Below are 12,064 nucleotides of genomic sequence, written 5' to 3'. Positions count from 1 at the left end.
ACAACACCTTCCATTTCAGTTGGTATAGTGGCACAAGGTCAAATAATAGAGTTGAGTTAATCATACTCTTGGGGGCTCTTCTATGTGCTAACTAGCTTGCAATTGAAGATTTACCTGTGTTTGGAGATTCCAAGATGATCCTAGATTGGGTACAATTGAGAACAAAATTTGGACCACCTTCCCTTACTTTTTGGATGCAATGCATAAGATCTTTGATGAATACATTTCAAATACTGGCCTCTAATAATGTCTATAGAGAGTAGAATCAAGTGGAAAATCTCCTATCAAAGAAGGGATGCAACTGTGTGCCAAGGAGGATTTTCTACTCAGTTTTCGACAAAGGAATCTGTTGACAGTGTTGGACCCGCCAACATGTCAAGGGGATCTCCCCAGTAAGAAGTCCCAATTAGACCTCAGATCATTTGGTGTAGGAGTCCTAGCAGTGGGTCGTAAAGAAATTCCTTGACCGTGATGTTGCATAGAGGCAAGTAAGATAACTCTGTCAGTAGAAAGGGTGTGACTGCTGAAGTGAATCAAGGAAGGTGCATGAGAGGTTCTAACACAAGTGGGTTGGGATGAGTGCGCCCCTTGGCAACCTGTAATAGTACTCAGCTGGGAAGGGAACACACGAGTGAAGATGCATCACAAGCTAGAAAGCAGGTCAGCCGATAATCCAAAGTGATGGTTAAACCAACATCACATCTGCAACAAGATTCATATAATTGCATACAAAGTAGTTCATACACAACTACATAAGTTAAACAACATACATCACTACAGCAACCAGAATAGTCCAACTACAATAACAACATATGCATGAAAACGTGCTGGCTCTTATTATATAAAGAAGTGTAAGTTCCAATCATACAATACATCCATGTAAACCTGCTAGCCCCAACACTGGAACGTTATAGCCACATCCGCTTGCTCTTCCAAAGAGATGAACTGTCTCCATGCAGTGGAGAAGCCAAGGCACGTTAAAATACTGTCCAATCTCTTTCCAAGATAGTCTTATCAGAATCTTGGCTCGCCAAAAACATATACAATGAGTTATGAGGGACTATTTATAACAAAGGGTGGGGTGAACCTTGACATTCCTGTTTATGGCCATTCAACTACCCTCATGACTCTTCACCTACTCTATGACTGTTACATCCACTATTGACACTTGACTTACACTTGACATGACTTAACATTACAATGCACATGTACCCATGTGAACAAAAATGGCTTGAGCAAGCCAAATTAGACATCACTATGACTTAGAAAACTATAGAAGTCCAACTGCTCGACATCCTCAAGATGATCAATAGTAACATATTGATGCCAAGATCTGTAGTCCTTGATAGTGTCCATGTGTTCCGCTGTGACATCTTTCTGAAACCTGAACCTTGCCTCCATGGCATTCGGGTACACTTCTCGGGCTCCTCTTTACAACTTGTTGGAAAGCATGCGCATCATTGTCTTCAATGTGGCCGGACCAACAACATACTTGCGCATGATGTTTGCACTGATAGGCAAGTCTGGGCTGGTGGTGATGTGCATCAACTCATTGAAGTACGAGTCAAGCTCTAGTCGGACCTGCTTCTTGGTCTTCACCTAGGTGAGAGTCCCAAGTGATGGGATCACATGTGTGTGCACCACAACATCCATGCTCTTGAATACTCGTGCATGGGAAGCCTATATGCTAGTGATGAGTTGTGGGAGGTCCTCATAGTTACGGATCTAACTCTGGATATGTACCGCATTGGCCCTCATCATCTTTGGCAAGTGAAGCAGTGCTCCCTTGTACATCATCATCCATGTTTTCATGTTATCAATAACAACAAGCACGTTCATCAAGATGTGTGCTCTTCTAGCACATCGTTGTTTCCATCTGTTGAGATGGAAGAATTCCTTGTGCATGGTATGAAACTTGGAGTACAATGCTCACATAACTGTGTCAAGGGATAATAATTCATCTAATATTGCCTTCTTCAGTTCAGCTCAAGCGGACATTGTCACCAAGTCTCCTCCTTGCTTTTCCACCTGTAGTTCCTTCTCCATTCGCTCATTTGCAGCTATAAGAAAGTGAAAACTTGAGCTAGTGGCTTCGACATACACTCTAGTTGCATTGGCCAAGGCAACTGGATGCTTGTGCACATCAATCATGTTCACTCACTCCTCAAATTTCATAGGAGATGTTTGATCCTCCGGAGTTGGTACTCTGTGAGACTGCACAACTCTGTGATGAGATTCGTCAAAAGTGATGTTGTGCATCTCTCCTTCCAGTTGACCACCAAGGATCTCAGTGCCTCCTTGGTCATTCAAGACTTGCTCATCATTTGGATGCATTGAAGTGGGTGATTCAACCTCTTTGTGGTGAGGCATGAGGTTGGTGTCCTGTTCCAACTCCTACTGCTCCATGTCTACATCCAATTGTTGAAGTGCTTGTTCTATCTCATAAGCGAAGTCTTGCTTTTGCGATGGTCCACCCTGTTCGCTTGATGCCAGTTGTTCAGATGAATCAACTACTTGTACGGGAGCTAATTCATCTGTCTAGACAAGTTGTGTCCCCTGCTGTATCTACTGCTGTTGTGCTTTTCTCTCCTTTTTGTGCAGCTCTTGTTCTTTTTGGAGTTGCTCCCTCATCTCATGCAACTCCTCCTCTGCTTCTTCCATTCTCTTCTTATCTCTCTACCTTCGCGTGATTCGCTTGTCACACTGCTACCTCTTTTCCTGAATAGCCATAACTGCTTGTTCTATAAGTGGATCTACTCAAAACTTGCAGCTTTTCTCCTCCTCCATGCGATCGACAATCTTCCTCTTCCCTTTGTCGTGCACAGGTATGCTTGGCTCTGTTGCCTCTACTGCTACTGCTACTACTACTACTACTATTGGTGCTCTCTGTGATGCTGCTTCATGTTGCTTCACTAACCACTCCACAATGAAGCTGACCTGTTCATTGGATCTGGAGGAATTGTAGCAATACCTCCATGAGTCCTCCTCAGCCCAATGAAATTCCCCATGGATCCAATTGAATTGAACTCTCATGCAGTGGTCCTTCACAATGAAATGTGAGTCATATGGATTGAAGCTTCGAAGGTCGAGTAGGTACCTCTTCACCTATTCTACTTCGACATCCACTTGCTTGATACTATGGATCTCATATAACCCAATCCACAATGGAAGAGTGGGCCAAGGTACCTTCTTCTTCCGTTGCAATCTAGCTGTCAATCCTACTGAGATGTGATATGCTACTTCCTGCATGACAAGTACATCCAAGGAAAACTTGGGCAGAACATGTAGAGGATTCTCTGCACTGAACATTCAGATGAAAGTGTCGGATGGTGAGGCATACCAATCTGCAATGCCTAACAATGCCTCAATTACTTCCTTTGACATGTAGGGTGGATCCTGTTCGAATATCATCTTGTACACTAGGATGACCAAGTGGTCAGATAGCCGTGTGATTATTACTCTGAAGCTGCATTCGAACAACAACTTGAAATATGTGTTCACAACAGTCTCTGTCGGTGACATGCCCACTCCAAGCCCGAGAACTCATGTCAGGCACAGACTACATCTAGGATGTAGGCGGACATGTAAATATCTACATGCATACCTTCAGGTGACTGTCGAGCCTTCGTGACTTGCTCCTTCAGCTGATGAGGCAGTATGTCAGACCAGTTACATGGTTTTCCTTCTCTAGCTAGTTGGTCCAGTGCGATCACCCAACTCTGTGGAAAGGTTTCAGTTCTTGCTTGGCCACACAGTTAACATGAAAATATGACCAAGTAATGGTACACCTTCCTTACTATCTTATTCTTGTAGATCTAGTTGGGTGTCACCCTGGATTGAGCTGGCTCCTTTACCCAATCCTTCATAATGTCTCTGGAGTTAGCTCTATTGTTGGGCAAGCTAAATGGAGGATTCATGACAGTCACGAGCTCTGCCATCTAATACATCTCATCGTAATCTCGTGCCTAGAAGGTTGCAAGCTTCGTCCCACTGACACTGCTCAAGGTCATTGTCTTAGGATCAATGTGAGAGATGATCCAGTGTATCATGTCCACAAATGTGAATGCGGGGTATATGCATGCAATCTAGTACAAGCCAGACCTATGAATGTTCACGTACACCTGACAGTCTTCGAGGTCTTCCCCAAAAGTGCCTGCAAATGTTTCATTAACCTCTTTCCACTTCAGTTTGATGTCCTTGTTTAGATATAGATTCATATCTTCATAGATTGGTAGACTAGAGGACACCTGCTCAACTGCTGCTCCAGCTGCAATTCCATTAGTGTCCTGTGATCCTGTTCTCTTGGAAGCCATTGAGACAGATGAACACCTGAAATATCTAGAAACAAGCAACATGCATGGCAAGAAATATTTCAATGAAAACAAACCAAATTCCAGGAAATGGCACATCACATACCGGGGAAACTGATAAGCAAGATTGCATAATTTCTTTTGGGAGGCTGGGTGACTGGTTGCCAGAATTGTGCAAAAGGTAGTCTGGGTTGTCTGGGAGGAAGGAATGGCTGCTGGATTTGCGAAATGCGCAATCCAGACTAGATGCTTGCTTCTGAGATTGCGTAATGCACAATTCCAACTGGGAAGGACTACAGGCCCATGGACTTCATTGTGCAATTTCTTGGGCCAACATTCACTGTCCTCCAGAAATGCATAAAATAGTCCTAGAGGCCAGTTTTGGGAAAAAATGCGCATTTTTGGAGAGGAAGGCAGAGCCTTCCTTCCCCAGATTGCGTAATGCAGCCTCAATGAAGGCAGAGTCTGTGCCAAGGTTGGCTTGAATCGCCGATGGGCAACTGAAAGAAAATAAGACAGTGAATGCATGGCGAAACTAAGTGATAGAAGAAGTGATTGATAATGCATGCAAAACATGAACGGAATATTCAACAAACAGATCAATATCCATGTGGATGAGGCGATTCACCAGTTTGGCAAATGCTCATGCAAAACAGTTTCATGCATGCGACAACAGTGAGATAGAAACGAAAACTGAAACAGAGCTAGGAAAAGCTAGTATACATGTAAACGACAACAAGCGTTCAAAGAAATCAAGAAAACAACACTCACACAAGTGAATACACAAAAAGCGACAAAAATGTTGAAAAAGACAAGCTGAGGCCACTTACCCGTGAATAGATGAGTCAGATGTGTCAAAGAGTCCTGGATGTGCTATGGGATGTCATAGCTCCAAGATCGATGTGAATGAATGAGCTCTGATGCGTCGAATAAATAAGTTTGGTCTCATGACGCGCATGCCACAAATCTAGGAAAAAGCGACACTTGGAGGGAAGTTTCTAAAACAACTTTGCATGTAACCCCTGGCTGCTAAAAATAGCTCCTTGAATCATGGGATGCCTTTTGCATGTTGCCTCTTACTATTCTGGGAAGAGAAATGTCATGCATGCATGCAAGTCAAGTTTCCTTGGTCCCAGGTGGAACTGGTCAACTGGACTGCTCATGCATGCAGTTGCTCAACTGCTTGGGAAAAATGCACATTTCTAGCTGGGAGCTAGGCTGACTGCCCAAGAGGTTTGCGCAATGTCTGGATAGAGCAGCTGACTATTGCCCAAATTTGCGCAAATTCTAGGCTGAGCAGCCCTGTTGGGGAAATTGCGCAATTTCTGCTGGGAGTGTTGACTGGCAGGATTTCCAATCCTGGAGCCCAACAAGCTGCCAGACATGATTGGTTTCCCTCCAGAAATGCATAATTTTCTGGAAGAAGCTGCTCAACCTGCAGCTAGTCCAAGTCCGGGTGAACAACCTGTGAGAGGAATGCATCAAACTGTGATCGATAGGCTGCCTTTGTGCAAAGAAAACACTGAAGCTTGATTACTTGACGAATCAAGACAAGGTGCTACGAAAGGTTGGTAGGGAGGCTCCAAAACAAGCTAAGGAAAAATTTTGGAGGGTGGTGGCAGTTGCTACAACAAAATCCTTCTGCAACTTAGGGGGTTTTAACTTATAAAGGGATGCCCTTGAAATTTTTTCCTTCATCTCGTTTATTTGTCATCCGTCCATGAAAATTTTCATAGATCATGATATGTTTTTGTCATGTTTGAATCATATATGTTATATTTGTCATCATAAAAAACTTTAAGCTTTTTTTTGTGAAATTTCATATAGTAGACATTTTTTAGAAATAAAAGAACTATAATCTAGAGTAATAAGATACTTAGAAATTTAACCATTTTATTTTAAAATCTAATATATGGCATGCAAAAGCATTAACAATGAAATACCAAAGTATATATCTACTTTTTATTAATGAAAATCAATAATTTTTTCCTTATTAAAAATAAAAAGAAATTTAATCTATCTAAATTCTTGAATACTTGATTAATCCAAATCTAAAATAAATCTAATAACAATGTTGAATTCCAATTCCAAGTCCACTCGACTAGTGCACAATACCTCATTCAATAGCATTGTGAACCATTACATGTAGTTACATAAAACAGTCCTGCCCAATTTTAAAATTAGCTTCATCAAAAAACTCTAACTTCAATCCAGACCAGCACAAGGATCCAATTGAACTTTTCGTAGCTTGGTTAATTGAGACACCAAACATCCAATGCTACCATGTACCACACTGTCAAAATCGTCAACAATGGCTGCAATCTGAACTTCGTCGTAACTGATAGCCAGGTAAGTCAAGAGTCAGTGTCATCACTTGCATCAAACTCCCATATATTGGATTAGTTAAACACACTGATTTTTCTCTATTCTAATCCCTCAGGGAGATTCTTTGTTTTGATTTGGAATCTCAGTTGCGAGCAACCCAACTTCTTATTATTGGAATTCTAGCATCAATCATCAATTTTCTGTATTCGCACTTTGGGTTTTGAATACTCGATTTTGTATCCCAACAGTAGACATATATATGTAAAGCAGATTAGAGATCTTATTCAGTCGAATTTATATGCAATGAGGTTATTTTGAATCTTTGACAAACACAACTTTAGGATGCATCGCAGGGCTCATCAGCACTACCATATTGTATCCCTTAGATACATGTAAGACCAAGTACTACGGGAAGGTTTATGCCGGGGGTCGTTAGAAATACAAATCTGTAGCTCTAGTGCATATTTTCCTTAGAATTAAACCGAGTTGTTTCTTTTTTTTAGAATGGGTTTTGCTGAATTCAGTCTATAACACATGTATTTCCTTAGAAGTCATCTAGGTTGAGTATTTGAAATCAGTTTTGTATCTGGTTGCAATTTGGGTCACTGGATCCTTGGTTTATCCTTGGGTTAGTGTGCTTAAATTTGGTGGGGTTGATCCTCCTCAGCACACTTGGAACTCAGTAACACTCACTATCACCCAATCTTATTCATTCATTTCCATGCAATTGAAACTAGTTTTCCCTTGTGTTTCCCTAGCACTTCCTAACATGCATTGGTGCCACACCCTAGAACCTGACACATCTTGGCATGCCTAACATGTATTGGAACTGTCTCACATGTGTTAGCACTTCATGTCATTCCCTAGCACACCTTGGCACTCCCTAGTTATCATGCCCTTATAGATAGCCTTACTTTTTTTGCGATTTGGGAACCCAACCAAGTCATTGAAAAAATAGTGTTATGCATAGCCCAAAGTCTCCCTTTATCTGAAACTACTTTTTCCCAACCCCTTATTGCAATCGTAGGCTTGCCTCCTACAAGTCCTATTTTATCCCAACCTCTTTGAAGTCTCTTTCATTTTCCTTTTCCTTTTCCCATTTTAATATGTGATTTTTGTTGTGCGTTAAGAAGGTGAGATTTTCAACCTGTTGCATTTGAGATTTGTGGTTCTGAAGCTAATCCTCCTTTCGATAAACATTCTTCCATTAGTCTAACCTTAGGCTTGAGAGTGCTGGGAAAATTTGAATGTTTAGGCTTATTCATTACCTGATATCCTTACCAATGACCATTGAAAACTTATCTTGTTTCACTCTAACATAGAGCTTTGGCTTAGACAAAGCTCTGGAACCATGGGGGACCAAAAGAGGCTTAAAAAGCTTAAATGAAAGGGAGTTTGGTTGAGACTTAGGGATAGATACTACCTCAAAGCTAGAATGAGAGCTTAGCTCTTTTGAACTACTATTTTTTCTCAAAATGAAAACAACCTTGGACAACTCATGCTCAAATTAAATATCTACCTTGGAACACCATCCATCTTGGAAACACCTCATGATTTGGTTGGAGATGATCTATTAAGACAATGAAGTGTCACCTGTAAATTCATACTAGGATTTGAATGCCTCCTGTGGACATGATTGGGCTCATAATTAACAATATCAACTTCCATTCAAAACTATGGAGGGATGTAATTAATTGTTGACAAGACCCACTGTCCGACAACCAAGGCAGTGAAAACCCTTGGGAAAAAGAAAGAGAGTACACAAACTTTACTTGTTGTCGAAGAAAAGTGCCTTCAACTCTAACCACTAGGTCTGAACATGTCCAACTTTGTAACAATTGAAATAATGAAATGATATTTTCCAATAATCAATGTTATGGGTCTAGACTTTTTCCTCGTAAACCAATTCAATGGCCTTGAATAAAATATCTTTGATATCTACTTTGACTAGAATCGAGGCCCAATGCATATTAATTGAAACATACCAATTAGGGTCTAGAGAAATAAATCTACCAAACTTCTTGCCAATAATGTGAAGGGCCTCCTCTGTCTAGAAGACAAGGGGAGGGCTCGACAATATAGCCCAAAGTTGTTGCACCGAGAGATGTTTGCGAGCGAGATCACAATCCACCAACCATGTTTCCAGGACTAGGCCTGATGGCCCCCAATCCCATTCTACCTCCTTGATCTTATTATAGTCCCCCCTCAACCAAAATTGAAAGAATATCCAATTGTGAACAAATCCATGGAAAATCGACATATAACCCATGGCTGACATCCAATTGTCCAAAACCCATGCCATGAGAGATGCCTTTTGCATTGTCTTACCATAAAATCTTCCTACCAAAGTAGTTTCTAACAAGTTTGGGATGTCCTCGAACTTGATATCCTTACCAATGACCATTGAAAACTTATCTTGTTTCACTCTAACATAGAACTTTGGCTTAGGCAAAGCTCTCGAACCATGGGGGACCAAAATACGCTTAAAAGGATTAAATGAAAGGGAGTTTGGTTGAGACTTAGGGATAACTACTACCTCAAAGCTAGAATGAGAGCTTATCTCTTTTGTACTACTATCTTTGCTTGAAATAAAAAAAACCTTGGACAACTCATGCTCAGATTAAATATATACCTTGGAACACCATCCATTTTGGAAACACATCGTGATTTGGTTGGAGATGTTCTGTCAAGACAATGAAGTGTAACCTGTAAATTCATCCTGGGATTTGAATGAATCCTTTGGACATGATTGAGCTCATAATCAACAATATCAACTTCAATTTGAAACTGTGGTGGGATATAATTAATTCAAATTCCATTCGAAACTGTGGTGAGATAGAATTAATTGTTGATAGGACCCACTGTCTGATAGCTGAGGCAGTGAAAACCCCTGGGAAAAAGAAAGAGACTACACAAATTTTACTTGTCGGAGAAAAGTGTGAAAGCAGCAAAGCTCCATCTTTCCTCAATAAGCATTGGAACCATTATTTTATAATATCCTTTAATAGTACAATAAAGAAAATATAAATTTCATATCAATAGAGTGTTCTCTTTATAATAATATCTTTTTTTCTATATAAATGTATAGAAAATTTACCATATAATTTTCCTCATTCCTAAAATAATATCTAAAATATGAGGATTATATCCAAGGGAATTAATACCACAACCTCCTACTTGTAATCGACAACACTTAGCCACTCAAATTAACTCATTACATGTATTTGAACTAGAAAAACTTCTTTAAAAAAATGATTAAAAAGACACCATGAATCACAAAATATTATTGTTTAAATAATATGATAAATATATCAACTCTAAATAAAATTTATAATTGATAATATAAATTAATAATTCTATTGGATATATAAAGAAAATAAACTATGACCTATCTTTAATGGAGTCCACATTTCTCAAATTATCATTAATCTTACTTTTATTTAAGTTCTCAAGGATGCGAATGAGATTTAAGTCAATTAATTAATGTCACTATTACTAAATATAAAAAATGCCATATAATTGAATAAATGTGTAGCATCTCAAAAGTCGAAGTTAAACACTCAGCTAGCGGATGACATTGCGACCAGGCAAGAATACTGATTCTCTATTCTATTTCAACGTAGTTGGGCACCATACCACCCACCAGATATAAATAAAAGTTCAAAATAATATTGTTATTTTACTTGGGTTTCTATATGTTTGGAGGTAGGATGGGAGAGTTTGAGAACAAATAAGTGTAAAAAAAAGTAAAAGAAGAGTTTAAGATAACAATGGATCATCTGCTTTCCCACCATTTTTCACAAAAGAAGGCCAACAAAGCAGAGAACATGGGAGAGTTTGAGAACAAAAAAAGAAGAGTTTAAGATTACAATTGATCATCTTCTTTCCCACCATTTTTCGTAAAAGAATGCCAACAAAGCAGAGCACGTCATGATATTACGTTCCAAGGATATTTCTCAGGTATGCTTAGGGAGATTGGTGGATTTGTTCGATTGATCTTCCCAATTGATCCATAATTTGTTTTGGATTTTCTGTTTGAATAGGCAGGGAGAATGAGTGAATTATTTGAAGGATACGAGCGACAATATTGCAATCTCTCTGCAAATATTTCATGGAAATGCACCTCAACAGCTCTTCTCAATGGAGGTAAGAGGATAAATCATATGGTCCTTGCACACTTTTACATAAATTATTAAAATTTTCTTTCAGTTGATACAAAAACCAAATGTAATAAAGATTGAACCTTTCAACTCTCCCGATTTCCATATTGCCCTTGCCCTTGTATCTTCGACCTCTTTTCTTTGTTATTTGGCTAGTTGGAAAAAAATTCAAAATTGATACTTGTGATGCAATAACCATGTATATGAAGACTGTTGAAAATAGCAACAATAAATGATAAAAATAGAATCTAGAATATTCAAATCTTAATTTGTCCTTGAATTAAAATTGTGAATTAAATTCGAATTTAGTCTCACCAACTGCTTGGAAATAATTAATTAATTCATTATGGATTAATTAGTTGGAGAAATTCAAGTTAGAAGTGTTTCTGCAGTCATGCAACAATTATCCCTTAAATTAAGGAGATTATCCCTTAATTAAGGAGATAAGATTAAGTTATATTTGATTTGTAATTAGTTAACTTAGTTTACTGAGTTAAGTCCAGTTAAATTAGTTCCAAACTGTTTGAGGAACTAATTATGAGTTATCAGTCAGTTGATGCATGCATTCACTCAACTAGTGTACTCCAGATAACTGAAGATTCCCTCATCAGTAACTCATGCATGTCTGTTCTGAGAAAGACCCAGTTGAGCTAAATGTCAATGACAATGTACTATCAGTTGCATGTGTTTTCCTATAAAGGAAACTCATGCATGCAGCCAAGGAAAGGTTCCTTGAGGATTGCGCAGTTCTGATAGTGTGTTAGAGCAGTGTTCCACTGGGTGAAGGAGAATCATCCCAGAGGAACTGCGCAAGGAAATAGGAGCTTGGGGGGCAGAGGAGAAGGCTTGTGAGAAGCTTTGATTGCCTGTGAGCATCCAGGAAGATTGTACTGAGAGCTGGATAGCTGCGAGAGATAAGGCTTTGTATAATTCTGATGTATTTCCACCTTGTATGATAATACAGATAGTGGGGTTTTTAGCTGAGGCTTTCCCCTGAGTATTTTCTGTGTTTCATGTGCATTGATTCTTCTTCTTCTGGTTATATGTGTTCAGCTCGATCTTGCTCAATATTTAAGCTTCCGCAAATTGATAGTAGATGTAGATTATAGGATTTTGCTTTGGTATATTACATTATCAGGTTAATCTACACTCAAATTTTATACATGGTCTTAGAGGTAGATTTGTAGAGAATTTGCAGAATTTCTACATGGTATCAGAGATAGCTGATCTATAGATAAATTTCTACAAAGACACCCTAAATCTCCGACA

At 39.2% G+C, this 12,064-nt stretch overlaps 1 pseudogene; it reads right to left on the bottom strand.

Annotated features, from left to right (window-relative positions):
- LOC149251359 (3-hydroxy-3-methylglutaryl coenzyme A reductase 1-like) overlaps positions 1-1,804 on the bottom strand; it is a 40,931-nt pseudogene extending 39,127 nt beyond the window's left edge.
- Between the last annotated feature and the right edge of the window lie 10,260 nt (positions 1,805-12,064).

This window comes from Pinus tabuliformis, chromosome 7, assembly GCF_031772625.1.
Source record: "Pinus tabuliformis cultivar Carrire ecotype Pingquan chromosome 7, CPIR1, whole genome shotgun sequence".
NCBI lineage: Eukaryota > Viridiplantae > Streptophyta > Pinopsida > Pinales > Pinaceae > Pinus > Pinus tabuliformis.
This window is presented reverse-complemented; position numbering and strand designations above follow the sequence as displayed.